Source organism: Lutra lutra, chromosome 7 (genome assembly GCF_902655055.1).
Source record: "Lutra lutra chromosome 7, mLutLut1.2, whole genome shotgun sequence".
Classification (NCBI taxonomy): domain Eukaryota; kingdom Metazoa; phylum Chordata; class Mammalia; order Carnivora; family Mustelidae; genus Lutra; species Lutra lutra.
The window spans coordinates 29201091-29218532 of NC_062284.1; the positions used below are offsets into that span (position 1 = coordinate 29201091).

Sequence of the window (17442 nt, forward strand, 5' to 3'; positions counted from 1 at the left end):
AATGCAATTTATGCCAATTTTACGTTGAATGTGAAAAAAAATTGAACACATGGGTATATACATATTGGTAACCTAGCAAAGTACATGGTAGTAGAAAAGTATTTTCCCAAGAGTAGGTGTTTAGTCAGTGGCAAAACTAGAATCTCTTCCCAATGTAGTGTTCCATTATCCTCCTATAATCCATCCTGCTTTTCTGTCCTCTCAGCTCCCAAATTATTTTTTCTGGATAATTTATTTTCAGACTTGTAGGTATTCCATCATAATATAGCCATTGAAATCTTACCCAAAGAGACATAAACAGTGTTTAATTAAACCTTAACATTTCATATGTGCAATCTGTAGACAGGGTAGAGTTGGGTCTTGTATTTTTAGCCAGTCTGAAAATCTGACTCTTTTTTTTTTTTTAAAGATTTTGTTTATTTGACAGACAGAAATCACAAGTAGGCAGAGAGGCAGGCACAGAGAGAGGGGGAGGCAGGCTCACCGCCGAGCAGAGAGCCCGATGTGGGGCTCGATCCCAGGACCCTGGGATCATGACCTGAGCCGAAGGCAGAGGCTTTAACCCCTGAGCCACCCAGGCGCCCCTGAAAATCTGACTCTTAATTGGAGAGTTTAGTTCATCAATATGTAATATGATTACTGAAATGAGTGGACTCAAAACTACCATTTTGTTGTTTGTTTCCTATTTCTATTGTTTCCTGCTTTTTGTTTTGTTTTGTTTCTATTCTACATTTTTCTGCCTTAACTTCAGTTAATCAAATACTTGCAATATTTTACTTTAATTGCTGGATATTTCTATTAGGCTATGATACTCTAAGAATATGCATCCTCAAATAACCACTGTTTACTTAAAATTAATATTGATATCAATATTAAAATTGATAAATTAAAATAATATATCAATATTAAAATTAATATTAATATCATGCAAAGCATAAGAATCTTGCAATGATATCATTCCATTTACTACAAAACCCTTTTTGTTAATGTTATCATATATCATACCTCTATTTCTATTATAAAACCCAGAGTAAAATGGTTTTAACTTTTGCTTTAAGACCTCAGCTTTCAAAAAGAAAAAAAAAGTCATCTTTCTTCTAAAGAAAATAACAGAAGGAAAAAAAAAGTAAGCATTTTATATTTATCGTTTTTGGTGGTTTTCATTTCTCCTAAACAACAGTTTCCATTTGGTATCACTGCCCTTCAACTTAAAAACCTTCTTTTATTACTTCTTACACTGTAGGTCTGCTGACAATGAATTATCTACTTTTTTTTAAAATCTGAAATCATCTTTATTTTACCTTCATTTTTGAATGACATTTATACTCAGTATAACATTCTGAGTTGAAAGGTACTTTTTTCCCCTCATAGCTCTTTCAAGATATATTATTCTTATTCAAGATATTTTTTGGCTTCCATTATTCCAATAAGTTGGTAGTCATTAATATTATTGTTACCCTGGTTACTCTGTGTATAAGGTTTCTTTTGTTTTCTGGCTGTTTTCAAGACTTTTCTCTTGATATTTGGTTTCTAGAAGTATAACTACTATGTGCCTAGATTTAGTTTTCATTTATTTTTCTTGGGGTTCATTGAGCTTCCTGGCTCTTCAAATTAGTGTTTTGCTAAATTTGGTAAGTTTTCAGTCTATAATTATTTAAAAAAATTTCTGGTCCATTTTCTCTCTTTTCCTTCTAGGTTTAATATACATGAGGTTGACTGATTGTAATCCCACTGGTCACTGAGCTTCCGTGTTTTTTTTTCTTTTAATCTTTTTCTCTGCTTTTCAGAGAAAGATAATTTCTACAGATCTGTCAAGGTCCCCTTTTTGCCATCTCTCATCTGCTATTAAGTCTATCCAGTGAATTTTTTATTTCCGGTATTATATTTCCAGTTCTATAATTTCCTTTTTATTTTTAAAAAATAGTTTCTAAACAAATGTTGGTGAGGATGTGGAGAAAGGGGAACCCTCTTACACTGTTGGTGGGAATGCAAGCTGGTATAGACACTCTGGAAAACAGTATGGAGTTTCTGTAAGACGTTAAAAATAGAGCTACCCTACAGTCCAGCAATTGCACTACTAGGTATTTAACCCAAAGATACAGATGTAGTGAAAAGAAGGGGACATCTGTACCCCAATGTTCATAGCAGCAATGTCCACAATAGCCAAACTATGGGAGGAGCCAAGATGTCCTTTAACAGATGAATGGATAAAGAAGATGTGGTTCATATTACAACGGAGTATTACTCAGCCATGAGAAAGGATGAATACCTACTACCATTTGCATGGACATGGATGGAACTGGAGGGGATTATGCTAAGTAAAATAAGTCAAGCAGAGAAAGACAATTATCATATGGTTTCACTCATATGTGGAACATAAGGAATAGTGCAGAGGCCCACAGGGGAAGGGAGGGAAAACTGAAGGAGAAGAAATCAGAGAGGGAGACAAACCATTAGAGACTCTGGATTCCACGAAACAAACTGAGGGTTAGAGAAGGGAGGGGGGCCAAATGATGGGGTAACCGGGTGATGGGTATTAAGAAGGGCATGAATTGTGATGAGTGCTGGTGTTATATGCAACTGATGAATCGTTGAACGCTACATCAAATACTAATGATGTACTATATGTTGGCTAACTGATTGTAATCAAAAAAATAGTTTATCTCTCTCTCTGCACAGACAGTCACCATTATATAATAGCTGGCTTAAAGTTACTGTCCCTTAACTAACATCCATATTGACTTTTTTTCTCAACTATGGGTAATATTTTCCTAGTTCTTCACATGATTAATAATTTTTTATTCTATACTGGACAATACAGATGATATGCTATAGAAACTCAGTATTTTGTTACCCTTTTTCGAAGTATGTTAATAGTTATGTTAATAGAATAGTTATGTTAGTAGAATAAATAGAATAGTATGTTAATAGAATAAATCCCTTAGGGCTTGTAGTCTTTACTTCTAAGACAGGACCCTTCTAAGATTTCAACAAAAACCCTAATGTGTTTAATAGGACTCAAACTTAAAATCTGATTAGAAATATCACCTGAACAACTTCTCAGGTCAGCTATCATTTTCCTCAAGGCTCTATGGAGTCTCCTCTACACATCTGAATTTAGACATCAAACCATGAAATTAAAAGGAATACAAATGCAAATTTTGAGGCCCCCTTTATGCTGTATCTCTTTCTTTTATGGGCATTTTCACCACCGTATTCCAGGACAATCTGCATGAGTTGTGTATTAGATAGTGCTAATCTATCAAGAGTGGATTCTTGATTGCAATAATTTTATCTAGTTTTTTGGGAGAATATTTTTGTAGAAAATAGACTCTAAGGTGTTCAGAGTGATAAGGTCAGCAACTTACTCCCTCAAATGAGTCAGGAAAAATTATTATTTTTACAACTTGTGTGTAAATTTCAAATTATTACAAATTAAAAAGAAAAAAACCAAAGTATCAATAGACCCTATCCCAATACAGCCCTATGTTTAAAAAGAAAGTAATTCTGTAGTGAAATAAATTGAGGTAAAGTTACTCACTGTTTTCCTTTTAACAATTCATAATGTATATTACCATGTCAAATATTTCTACAAATCATGCATTAGCCATACTTTCATTTATTCATCTTTCCAACCACAAATAAATTGTATACTTAGGGCCTACTGTATGAAAGGCAATGTTGGAGAGATAAAGAAGTAATAAGGGAGGCAAGATCTCTTCTCTCATTGAGTTTCCACTGTAATACAGAAAGAGACAAAGACAAATAAGAACTAATTTCAGATGCTCTGAAAAAAATAAAACTGGGTGTTAGAAAGAGATTGGGAAGGTATAGATACTTTTAGATAGTGCATCAAGGAAGACCTCTGAGGACATGATGTTCAAGTTAAAACTGAATGAAATAAGCCATACATGCAATAATTTAGAACAATGTTCCAGACTTAAGACATACAAGTCATGAGATAGGAATGAACTTAAAATGTTGATGGAAAAGTTTCTGAATTACTCAAACAAATGAGAATTTGTGAGAAATAGCACACTCATCAAAAAACATGGTCAGAAAGTATAACTTCCAGTTATAAATAAATAAGTCTTCAGGGGCTGCCTGGGTGGTTCAGTTGGGTTGAGCCTCTGCCTTCAGCTCGGGTCATGATCTCAGGGTCCTGGGATCGAGTCCCGCATCGGGCTCTCTGCTGGGCGGGGAGCCTGCTTCCTCCTCTCTCTCTCTCTACTTGTGATCTCTCTCTCTGTCAAATAAATAAAAATCTTAAAAAAAAAAAAAGTATTCGTAAAATATGTAAAATATAGCACAGTGACCATAGTTAATAATACTGTATTGCATATTTGAAAGTTAACAGAATAAATCTTAAAAGTTCCCATCATAAGAAAAACAATTCTGTAACTTTGTATGGTGATGGATGTTAACTAGATTGTGATGATCATTTTGCAATATATATACAAATATCAAATCATCATGTTGTATACCTGAAATATACAGTTTCACCTAATATTAAGTTGTATGCCAGTTACACTGCGATTTTTTAAAAAATGAGGAAACTGTCCTGATTTTAAACCTATTTATTATTTCCTATATAATGAAAACAATAAAATAATGATTATTTTAAATTCTTAACTTTTTTTTTTAACTAACTATGCCAATTGCCTGAGGAATCCCTGATATAACCTTTGACATTAAAAAATCTGTCAAAGCAGGGCACTTGGTTGGCTCAGTGGGTTAGGCATGGGATCTTTAACTTGGGCTCAGGTCATGACCTCAGGGTCATGGGATTGAGTCAGAGGGGGAAGTCTGCTGGAGATTTTCTCTCTCCCTTTCCCTCACACCACTCCCATCTCTAAAGTCAATCAATCAATCCATCAATCAAAACATTGGCTCCATATTGTATGATCTTGTTTACTTTGCTATCTAATAGTAGACAATAGTTCAAATAAAAATATCACTTGAGGGGCGCCTGGGTGGCTCAGTGGGTTAAGCCGCTGCCTTCGGCTCAGGTCATGATCCCAGGTCCTGGGTTCGAGCCCCACATCGGGCTTTCTGCTCAGCAGGGAGCCTGCTTCCTCCTCTCTCTCTGCCTGCCTCTCTGCTTATTTGTGATTTCTCTCTGTCAAATAAATAAAATCTTTATAAAAAAAAATATCACTTGAGGGGCGCCTGGGTGGCTCAGTGGGTTGAGCCGCTGCCTTCGGTTCAGGTCATGATCTCAGGGTCCTGGGATCGAGCCCCGCATCAGGCTCTCTGCTCAGCGGGGAGCCTGCTTCCTCCTCTCTCTCTGCCTGCCTCTCTGCCTGCTTGTGATCTCTCTCTGTCAGATAAATAAATAAAATCTTAAAAAAAAAAAATCACTTGAAATTAAAACACAACACTCCACTAAGATCCTACAGCTTACCCGGGAGCTTTTTAATAATTTAGAGCAGGGACTGTCACACTATGACCCAGGGGCCAAATCTAACGAGTCATTTATTTATGTATAGCCCACAAGGTAAGAACAACTTTTGCATTTTTAAACGGTTGGAAAAAAAGACAAAGAGTATTTTGAGATGTAAAAAATTACATGATATTCAAATTTTGTTGTCTAGAAATAAAGATTTATCAGAACACCGTTAGCTCATTTTTTAATATATTGTTTATAGCTGCTATTGTACTCTCAGAGGCAGAGTTATTATAACAGGGACCATATGGCCCACAAAGTCTAAAATACATTATTTGGCCCTTTATAGACAATGTTTGCCAATTCCTGGTCTAAAGTATACTGAACATGTTTGCACTTTACAATGATAGGGTTAATACTTTAAAACATTACATCAAATGATTCATTTAAGTATTTACCCACTGGTATGTTTAGTGTTTTGTGTTTCTAATGAAGTTTTAAGTAATAATTTTATATTTAAAATGACCATCCCATTATATTGAATTTTTACATATTCAAAAATTCATTTTCCTCATTTGTGAGATTTATGAGGTATGATAAATCATTTTCCTTGGGTCAGTTTCTGATTTAAAGTTTGTAATGGACTTTGAATTAAAAAAATAAACAAACATTCCTACAGTTGATAAAAGATCATTTATAACAATACTGAGGAAAAGTGAATCAATGGTTAAATGTTAGGTAAAAAATCTGCTTGAGAGCTTCAGAATTTTGTAAAGGCGTTAAGTATTAAAAATTCATTTTGGAATGATTCAGTTTCCATTTCTGACCATGAGGGATTCAGCAGGTCTAGAATAATCCTCCCACTGCAAACAGCTAGAACACAGGATAAAATACAGGAAAGGCCTATTTTCAGACACAGGCAGTGCAGGACCGTGATCCCTGAAAAAAAAAAGGAAACAAACAAGGCAAGGCCTACCATCACCCAAGCTTCTCAGCCAGGAAGCAATTAACCACTCCTGAGCAGGGAGGAAGAACCAGACAGAACCCGGCAATCTTGTTGACTTGAGGAGACAGAGAAAAAAGTGCAAGGAGGCCAAGGTGGCTAGAATTTATGGGGCAGAGTTCCAGAGAGGAGAAGAAAGAGTTCCAGTAATTTCAATGAGGGATCCCTAGAGTTTTTAGCTAAATAAAAACCTGTACATGAAAAGAGTAAAATTTCCTTAGACCAGCTAACAAGAATATCTAAGGAAAGAAAGTTACCAGGGAGTTGTAAGACAAAGGCTTCTCAGAGCTGACATGGGGCCAAGATTTCAACAAAGTTCCTTCAAGCAAGAAGGGAAAAACCTTGTTGAATATACAAGGCAGTAGTGATCCCAGAAGATCCACATCACAGAAGCAAAAGGAAAGTAACCCTAGAATAAAAGCTACTATAGACCCACCTGAAAGGACCTTGAAAGCTTAGGAAAAAATCAAACTAATATGCGATTTATAATGCCAGTCAGGAAAAAGTCCAACACTCTTTAAAGGAATGCCACAAAATCAAGGACTCAACATATAAAATTTGCAAATATGTGACATTCAGTTAAAAATTACTGGACAAAGAAACAGGAAAATGTGACACACAACCAGAAAAATATCAGTCAATAGAGAGAGACCGACCTGGAAATAAAAGGTATGGAGGAATTAATGGAGCAAAGGCATTGAAAGGGCTATTACAAGTATGTTGCATTATTCAAGAACGTAAATGGAAACAGGAATATAGTGAAGAGAGAAATGGGGGGTTTTCTAAAAGAGCCAAATAGAACTTCTAGCAATTAAAAAAATATAATATTCAAAATCAAAATTTCACTGGATGGGACAAACAGTGGTTATGCACTGCAGAAAAAGAGATCAGTGAACTTCAAGACACTTTGGGGCACCTGATTGGCTCAGTTAGTAGAGCATGTGACTCTTGATCTCAAGGTTGTGAGTCTGAGCCCCACATTGGGTGGAGAGATTACTTAATAATAATAATAATAATAATAGGGGAGCCTGGGTGGCTCAGGGGGTTAAGCCTCTGCCTTCGGCTCAGGTCATGATTCCAGGGTCCTAGGATCGAGCCCCACATTGGGCTCTCTGCTCAGCGGGGAGTCTGCTTCCCCCTCTCCCTCTCTGCCTGCCTCTCTGCCTACTTGTGATCTCTCTGTCAAATAAATAAATAAAATTTTAAAGAAAAAAAGGTAAAAAAAATTTTTTAAATAATAATAATAATAATAAAGAAGTGCAGAAAGAAAAAAATGACCATGAGGCAATGGAAAAATACTGTTATAAAGGTCTTACATTATTGAGAAGTGATAGAATATTATTTAATAATAGAATGTAGTAAGCTAAAAAGGCACAGTATAAATCCTAGAGCAACCACTAAAATAAATAAATAAATAAATAAATAAATAAATAAATAAATAGGTAGAACAATGAATAAGCCAGTAGGGGAATAAGCCAACAGGGAAGATTAAATAGAAAAGTATAATTAATTCAAAGGAAGGGTTAATAGAAAACAAACAGCAAGATGATAGATTTAAACCCAAACACACTGATAAATAAGTTAAATGTTAATTGTCTAAATAGTCCAATTAAAAACCCAATAAAAAAGTAAGATCAATATATGTTAGCTATCAGAATCCCACACTAAAATAAGGAAACAGGTTAAAAGTAAAAGGATGGAAGATATACCCAATAAATCAAAATCTTAAAAAAGCTGGAATACCCATATTGATACCAGATAAAATAGAAGACAAACCAAATATTACCAAAGATAATGAGGAACATTTCACAATAATCAAGGGTCAATTCATTTAGAACACAGAATAATTCTAAGTGTGTATGTACAGAATACCAGAAGTACAAAACACATGAAGCAAAAACTGACTAACTGAGGGGAGAAAACAAACAAGTATACAAATACAGTTGGAGACATCAACATTTCTCTCAGTAACTGGAAGAACAGGTACAGCGAAAGATAAAGACGACTCTTCTTTCTTTTCTTTTATCAGCAAAGATAAAAGAGTACTAGAATAGTACTCTCAACTGAAATGGTATTTATAGAATATGTAAACCAACAAAAGAAAAATATAAATTTTTATACTTCCTATGAAACATTTACCAAGACAGACCATCTGCTGAGCCAGGAGTAAGTCTTAAGAATTAAAAGGATTGAAACTATACACAGTATGTTCCTTTACCACAATGGCACTAAATTAGAAATCAATAACAAAGATATCTGGAAAATTCCCAAACATTTACAAATTAAACGACATACTTCTAAAATAACTCAAGGGCCAAATAAAAAAATCACAAGGGAAATCCGAAAATATCTTGAAATGAATTAACATAAAAAGGTGCTTTGAGGAAATTTGTAGTTTTTTATGCTTTTATTGAGGAGCAAGGTCTAAAACCAATAACCTAGGCTTCCACCATAAAAAGCTAGAAGAAAAGGGAACAAATTAAATCAAAATAAGTAGACACTAACAAAATGACCAAGAATAGGAATCAATAAAACAGACAATTGAAAAACCAGAAAGATGAATGAAACCAAAAAAATGTGCTAAGAAAAAAAAAAAAGTCAATGAAATTGATAGATTTCTAGCTATACTGAATGAAAGAAGCCAGAAATCATCAGTATCAGGAATGAAAGGGGGAACATAACTTGAGAGTCTACAGATATTAACAAAACAAGAGACTATTATGAATGATTTTATGACAATAAATTTAACACCTAAGATGAAATAAATTCCTTAAAAGACACAGATTACCAATACTGACTCTGGAAGTAACAGATAACTTGAATAGCCCTTTATCTGTCAAAGAAATTAAATTTGTTTTCTTTTTAAAGATTTTATTTATTTATTTGAGAGCGAGCGAGCGAACACATGAGCTCCAGAGGCAAAGGGAGGGGGAGATGCAGACTCCCTGCAGAGCAGGGAGCCAGATGTGGGGCTCAATCCCAGGATGCTGAGATCATGACCGGAGCTGAAGGCAGCGGTCTAATGGACTGAGCCACCTAGGTGCCCCAAGGAAATTAAATTTGTAATTTTAAAATGTCCTCACAAAGAAAGCTCCAAATTTTCAAATGGCTCACTGGTGAATTCCATCAAACATGTAAGAACAGAAGTAATACCAATCTGACATAAATTCTTCCACAAAGGAGAGGAAGGAACATTTCCCATCTGGTTTTATATGGCCAGCATCAGATTGATTCCCAAACCCCAAAAAGGCATTTTAAGAAAAATACACCCAATAGCTCTCTCAAATATAGATGCAGAAATCTCTAACAAAATAGCAAGTCAAATTCAGCAATATATAAGAAGGAATGCAAGGCTGATTTTACATTTTTAAAAAATCAATGTTATTAATCATATTACCAGAATAAAGGAGAAAAACAATATGACCATTTCGATAAACACAGAAAAAAATTTAACAAATTTCCACACTCATTCATAACAAAACTTCAGACAATTCAGAATACATAAGAACTACCTTAATTTGATAAAAGGCATCTGTAAAACACTGACATAATATTATTTACTAGTTGGATGTAGAGAAAGGTTCTGAACAAAAGGGGACAACTTGAAATAGTTTTCTGGGGGGACAGGACTTACTGTGCCCTATTTGTAGTGAGAGCTACACAAGTTTGTACATGTGTTAGAGCTCACAGAGTAAAAAAGTCAACTTTACTGTATGTAAAAGTTTTTAAACGGCAATAATAAAAGCCATTATTTCCCCTTACAATTTTTGACGTTCCATCATCAATGATTTAACAGTTAAGACAGAGTGTTCTAGTTCTACTACTGCCACTACTTGGTTGATACTGAGTGACTTAACCTCTTACATTTGGTGTCTCATTGTAAAATGAAAGGATATAAGGAAATGATCTCCAAAGCCTCTCTCTATTCTAAAACCTATTGCCATTCCATGCTTCTGTTACATTTTTACTGCCCCAAATTAACAAGGAACACAAAATATTTCTATCCACTCAAGTAGATTCTAAGTTCTTGCTTCAGACAATGTGAGCTGGCTTTCAATATTCTCCGTTATTGGTTTTATGTGATCTTTTTAAGGGGCTCTGAACATTTCATCTTACTTACTAGCTTTGAGCTGCTAATCTTTAGATAATACCATTCTCCCCTATTTGAAATAACCAGGCCTCAGACTATAAGGACTATGGTTTCACATAATATGATAAAGTACTTTTTAAAAAAAACCCTGAATGGAAAATCTAGAGTTCCCCAAATCTTTTGCAATCTTTCCTATCTCCTGAAGAAGACCTGCAGACAAGCAACATTTCAGGCTACAATATCTCTCTTTCTTTCTTTTTTTTTTTTAAAGATTTTATTTATTTATCTATTTGACAGACAGAGATCACAAGCAGGGAGAGAGGCAGGCAGAGAGAGGAAGGGAAGCAAGCTACCCACTGAGCAGAGAGACCAATGAGGGGCTTGATCCAGGACCCTGGGATCATGAACTGAGCAGAAGGCAGAGGCTTTAACCCATTGAGCCACCCAGGCGCCCCATGGCTACAATATCTTTCACTGAAATGTTGTTTATATATAAAGATGAACAAAGTCAGCAAGGGAGCTTATACAATTTTAATTGAAAAATCAGTGTTCATAGAAAATCTGATTGTAATTAATGGTCTTTGGTTTACATTGTCCTTGGAGATAGGTTCTCCTAAAAAAAGACCAGAGGGCAATCAACTTTTTTTTTTTTTTTAAAGATTTTATTTATTTATTTGACAGAGAGAGATCACAAGTAGACGGAGGGGCAGGCAGAGAGAGAGAGGGAAGCAGGCTTCTTGCTGAGCAGAGAGCCCGATGTGGGACTCGATCCCAGGACCCTGAGATCATGACCTGAGCTGAAGGCAGCGGCTTAACCCACTGAGCCACCCAGGCGCCCGGCAATCAACTTTTTAAATTATGTTCAACTAGCCAACATAAAGTACATTATTAACAACACTCTCAATTTTACCCAGCAGAATAATTTTTGAAAACTTATGAAAATCATCCAACCTTCTCAATTTGAGAAATGAAAATAAATGGAGGTGGCACATATATATGCCAACAAATACTCAATTAACTCTACTTGTGTGATAGTATTTTTCTCTGAGTAAATTCAAATACCCAGGCAACGACAAATGGACTGATATTACAAATATATGCCAACAGATTCGGTAACTCCACTTTATCACCTATATTTCTGGTTTTTAAAAATATGAATCAACTCACTTAACTCTTTAAAATATACACCAAGATATAAAATGAAGTCCTGACCTATATTTGTTAAATAGAAATACATTTAGAAAAAGAAAAACAAATAAATATTTTCTTATAACTCTACTGCCATATTAAGCTTGAAGAAAGCAGCAAATCAGTTTCTTACAGTTCCTTGGTGTCGGATCACACTCACATACAAACAAACACAAATCAACATCTTTGTATTTCCCTCGCTATCACCCTGAAATTTACTGAACATGACATCAAAAAGTATCTGAAATTTCCCATATTTCCATATGTCTAGTAAGAACTGATCTCATACTAGAAAGTACCCTGGCACAGAAACCAAATTCCATAGAATAAAGCAAATCTATATTAATGTTGAATAAATCTCCTGGCAAAACACTTTATTTAGTGCTACCAGATTTGTCAATAAGACAGAAAAATACAAAGTGTTCCAACTGTTTCTTTATAGAAATAATTAGCTTAAAAATCCAAGGCTTAATCTATTAAAACCATCCCTTTTGAATCACATAGACCATACACATACAGAGGGAATGTTTTAATGTGAATGAGACACCAGCATTACTCCTTAGCAGTAATGCCAAACAAGGGAAACACAAATCACAGGAAAAAGCCCAGTCACCTTTAAAAATTTTAAGCCTTCAGCTAAATATCAGAACTTTACCATGACCCCTGAATCACAGCTGGCCAACAAGAAGCTAACTGTAGTCCTTAAAACTCACTATACTCTGGGCAAACATGACAGTTATATTATAATAGGCACAGTTTAATGAAAGTGTTTATATCAGGTGTTGGAAGTTTCTAGGAGACCAGCTCCTGAGCTATAGCAAAACAAAAATTAAGTATCAAGTACTATGAAGTGGCCTTTTTGGGTTTTCCTTTAAAGAACTTTAAAGTGGATCAGTTCAGCATCTGCCTTCAGCTCAGGTCAAGATCTCGGGGTCCTGGGATCGAGCCCCACATTGGGCTCCCCACTCAGTAGGGAGTCTGCTTGTCTCTCTCCTTCTACCCATCTCCCTCAGCCCCCTGCTCCTGCTCTCACTCTCTCTTCTGTCAAATAAGTAAAATCTTTTTTTTTTTTTAAATAAAGAACCTTAAAGTGGCAGTTGAAAAAAACCCTTGCACAAGTTTTGAGATCAGACACAAAATTAAGAATTAAAGACCAGTCTATTCAATTCGTCCTCAAATGCCATTTCTCTGAATTCCATGGATCTGCAATGGGGTGAGAATGGGAGTGGGCTATGAGGCAAAGCTTGGTAAGACCATCAGCAGCTGGGCAAGAGAATCTTTAAAAGGACTCTCAAGGAAAAAAGATTTCAAGAACATTCTTCCTCTCTAATTTACGTCAAATCTTATAATGTTGCTTTCAAATTTTTTTTTCTACATTTACTCCACCTTCATTGCTTTAGTTTTTGATTAGAACTGCTCCATTACTTCTACAGAATATCATTTATAATTTTAAAAAACTTTAGTACACAATGAAAAATAGAAATTTTCTTAATGATAAAATTGTAATATCCACAGCGAAAGCAACATCATAACACGCAATCCAAAAAACAACAGTTCATTTTAAAGGAAGGACAATTTGGAGACCAAAACTGTAAAAGAAAAACTGCTAACATCCATATACAAGTTTTAAAATAATTTTCTTTCCAATTAAAAAAAATATAGGTTGTTTACAGAAAGTTACCAAAGTAGGCAGCATTATCTAGAATAGCCAATTAAGAAAATAGCCCAAGTGTCCACTGACTGATGAATGGATAAAGAAAATGTGGTGTGCATACACACACACACACACACACACACACACACACACACGGGAATATTACTCAGTCCTAAAAAAGGAATGAAATCTTACCATTTGCAGCAACATGGATGGAGACAGACAAGTATTATGCTGAGTGAAATAAGTCAGTCAGAAAAAATAAACACCATATGATTTCACTTACATGTGGAATTTGAAAAACAAAACAAGCAAAAGGGAAAAAAAAAAAGAAAAGAGGCAAACCAAGAAACAGACTCTTAATTACAGAGAACAAACTGATGGTTACCAGAGGAGAGGCGGGTGGTGGGGGCAGTTAAATATGGGATGGGGATTAAGGAAGGCACTTGTTACGATGACCGATGGGTGTTGTTGGAAGTGTTATATCACTATAATATAGACCTGAAACTAATATTACACTGTGTTAACTAATTGAAATTTAAATAAAAACTTAGAAAAACAAATAAATGAGGGGCTGCCTTCAGCTCAGGTCATGATCCCAGGGTCCTGGGATTGAGCCCCGCGTTGGGCTCTCTGCTCGGCCGCAAGCTTGCGTCTCCTTCTCCCACTCCCCCTGCTTGTGTTCCCTCTCTCGCTGTGTCTCTGTCAAATAAATAAATAAAATCCTTTTAGAAATATAAATAAAATAAATAAATGGACGGATGGATGGATGAATGAATGAATAAATGAATGAATGGAAAGAAGGAAGGAACCAAGGTAAAGCAATTTGTTGTTTAGCATCCAGGTCACTGGCACAGAAACAGGTAACATTTCTAAGGGACATGTCCCTACTACAGAGCAGAAACAGGGGGGATAAAACACCAAAAACACCTCGTATCACTAAATGCAATGAAATAAATAATTGTGTGTGAACCTTAGCTTCCTACACTTACTTATTCATTTATTTTTTCAGGATCCCCTTCTAAATGAACTGTTTAAAGTTCCCCTAGCTCACCTACAATTTTTTAATACTTTATTACAAAGTACAGTTTCCGTTTGAATTATTTTGTTAAGGATTAAGCAACTTAACTATTACACTATTGATAAACACAACAACACTAAAAGTCAGTTCTGCTTACTCCTAATCCAGGAATAAATGAAAACAAAGTTTAAATCAGCACACAGACCTCAGTTTTTGCCACCTCCTTCCCTCTCTGTTTCTGCTATTTATACTGCTGAGATCAGTCCACTTTCATACTGGGAAACGTATGCTGTTCCTGCTTGGACTTGCTTCATCAATCACTGAATTCTCACTTTCTCACTTTCTCACAACAGGACTCCATCACAGGATATAATTAATCCCACTAAGCAAGCAAACCTCTTAAACTTTAGGCCCAGCTATGAGACCTTGCACAAATTCATTTCTATAAAAATGATAATAATATTTAATCCAGAAGACTGAGGTGAGGCTCATATGAGGTTAAGGTATGTGAAAGAGCTCTGAATGTTCGAAGTGTCACACAAAGGTGAGGGTCTCTGTTTCTTCATCTGTCATATGGGAGGATTCCCTTAGCTGATCTCTAAAGACTTTCCTTCCATGTCTAAAAATTCTTTGATATTTACATTTGAATGAAACATGAAACTCTTCTTACTGAGACGGTAACTTTACATAGCTGTAAAGAGAGGTAGGGAACAATCAGCTCAACCTTCTCATCTCACAAAAGGAGTCCAAAGGCAGGCTAAGGAGCCTGCAGACCAGAGAAGTCAGTAGGAAAGTTGGGGTGGGCCGGACTGAGACCTGAATCTGTGCAAAATCCCTTCTGGCATGTGATACTGTTCACTATTCTGGGAGCTTGAAAATCCCTCTTTACCACGGCTTAAACAATTACCTTTTCAAACCGGTTACAATGAAAAGTTTATTAAAAAGATGTAAACTTTAAAAATAGTAAAATAAATAAAATAATAACAGTAATAAAATAAAAAGATGTAAATATTAGTTTGGTGAAAATGACTTAACCGCTTATAGTCCAATTGAAAATGTTTACAGATGATGCTAACAGCGAGGGGGTCAAATCAAACTGTCCAGCTGTTCATTTGGCTTGTGTGATATTTAAGCCAACGGGCATGAAATAAACGCTATCTAACCTTTCCTAATTAAAGACTTTTAATTCTGATTTTGTTACTTATTAGCTGTGTGATCTTGAGCAATTTATTTATTTCTCTGAGTCTCAGTCCCCTCATCTTCATTTTTTTCAAGGTTTTTTTTTTAAGATTTTATTTATTTATTTGACAGAGAGAGAGAGCTCACAAGTAGGCAGAGCAGCAGGCAGTGGGTGGGGTGGGGAAGCAGGCTCCCTGCCAAGCAGAGAGCCTGAAGCAGGGCTTGATCCCAGAACCCCAGGATCATGACCTGAGCTAAAGGCAGAAGCCCAACCCACTGAGCCACCCAGGTGCCCCAAGTTTTTTGTTGTTGTTGTTTTGTTTTGTTTTTAAGTAATGTCTACCCAACATGGAGCTCAAACTCAAGATCCCAATATCAAGAGACAGGTGTTCCTCCAACTGAGCCAGCCAGGTGCCCCTCCTCATTTTTAAAACAAGGATAATACTAAGGAGTTCACCTAGTTATTGTGAATTAAATGAGCTAATTCATGTGAAGGCCCTAGAGCAGTGTTTGGCACATACACTTCTCTTCTCCAATCTCCTAAACTTCAAGGGAATTTTCTCTCCTTTTTCTTCATCAGAAAGATTCCTGGGGGCACCTGGGTGGCTCAGTCATTAAGCATCTGCCTTTAGCTCAGGTCAGGACCCTGGGTTCCTGGGATCCAGCCCCACATTGGGCTCCCTGCTGGGTGGAAAGCCTGCTTCTCCCTCTCTCACTTCTTCCCCCTGCCTGTGTTCCCTCTTCTCACTGTGTTTCTCTCTGTCAAATAAATAAATAAAATCTTTAAAAAGACAAAAAAGATTCCTGAAATTAAATTTATGAGGCCTTTCTTGGTTCTCAAATCAGTTATTGGCAACTGTACAATAACTAAACCTAAATAAAATGAGGGGCATTGTGACCTAATAGAAGGCAAATGAGGTTTGGAATGAGAGAGTTTGAAGAGCTTTTGACCTTGAGCAATTTACCAAACTTCTCAAAGCTTCTTATCTGAAAATGAGACTATTATCTAGTTTTTTATCATTCTGTCTTTCCTATTCACAGAGACATTGCAAATGCTTTGAAAAGGGCATCTCTTATTCATCTTTCTCTCTTCCATAGTAAGGTAAGATTCAAAATTATAAGATTTGATGCTGGAATAAGGCAAGAGGTTGAAAAAAGGGATTCAAGACTAGAATAAATGTGTGACATTATGAAAAAAGGAAGTACCAACCCAGTTTAACTGGCTCCAACTGTAGGCATTATGTCATTGCTTCCTCTTCTTTCCTTACAAATGGCCCTCAAATATTCTTTTCCTACAAGAAGATGCAAAGTAGGAAATAAATATTAGTGAAGGTTATTTGAATCATACTTTAAAACTGAGCATTCTTTAATTTACCATTAGGCAGAGACAAACTGTTACTCGTGCTACTTAGAGGACTTGTTTTAGAGGACTTGTTTTCAAGTCCTCTAAGAGGTGTTTTACTTTAGGAAACACTATGGTTTAAGTAGCCAAAAAAGTAACCTTACCTCAGAAAATCACTTCTAATGAATAACAATACCTTGTTAAAAATAACTACTCAGGACAGGACTGCATGAAGCACTGTAGTTCACTATATTATGCAAAAATATTTCTAAAACTAAGTTCTTAATCTTCTGAGTGAAGGGAGAGTGGTGAGACATAAAACTATGAGAATCTAATGAAAACTGTGAATTGCATTTCCCCAAAATGCATATACATGAATCATATTTTGCATATAATTTTAATTGAGACATTAAACCCAGTCATCTAATCTGTGAATCTCCAAAACCTGGTAGTAGACTCTTGAGGAATAGTTTTTGAGTTATTCAAAATCATGGATTTATAGGATTTTAGAACCATAAGCAATTTAGCACTCATCTAATGCAAACTGCTAATAGAAAAATGAAGTAGTAGTGGCCCAGA

General features: G+C 35.7%; 1 protein-coding gene across 13 annotated transcripts in view; it reads right to left on the reverse strand.

Moving 5' to 3' along the window:
• PEAK1 (pseudopodium enriched atypical kinase 1) overlaps positions 1-17442 on the reverse strand; it is a 306788-nt gene that overhangs the window by 162581 nt on the left and 126765 nt on the right. For 10 of the 13 annotated variants that reach the window (XR_007128693.1, XM_047737419.1, XM_047737416.1 and 7 more), the window contains one exon: positions 16732-16813. The exons of 2 other annotated variants lie outside the window; for them this stretch is intronic. The gene's annotated coding sequence lies outside the window, so the exon portion shown is untranslated. Of the gene's footprint in view, positions 1-13516; positions 13571-16731; positions 16814-17442 lie in introns of those variants that run through there. One more of the 13 variants, XM_047737420.1, reaches the window with a different exon arrangement.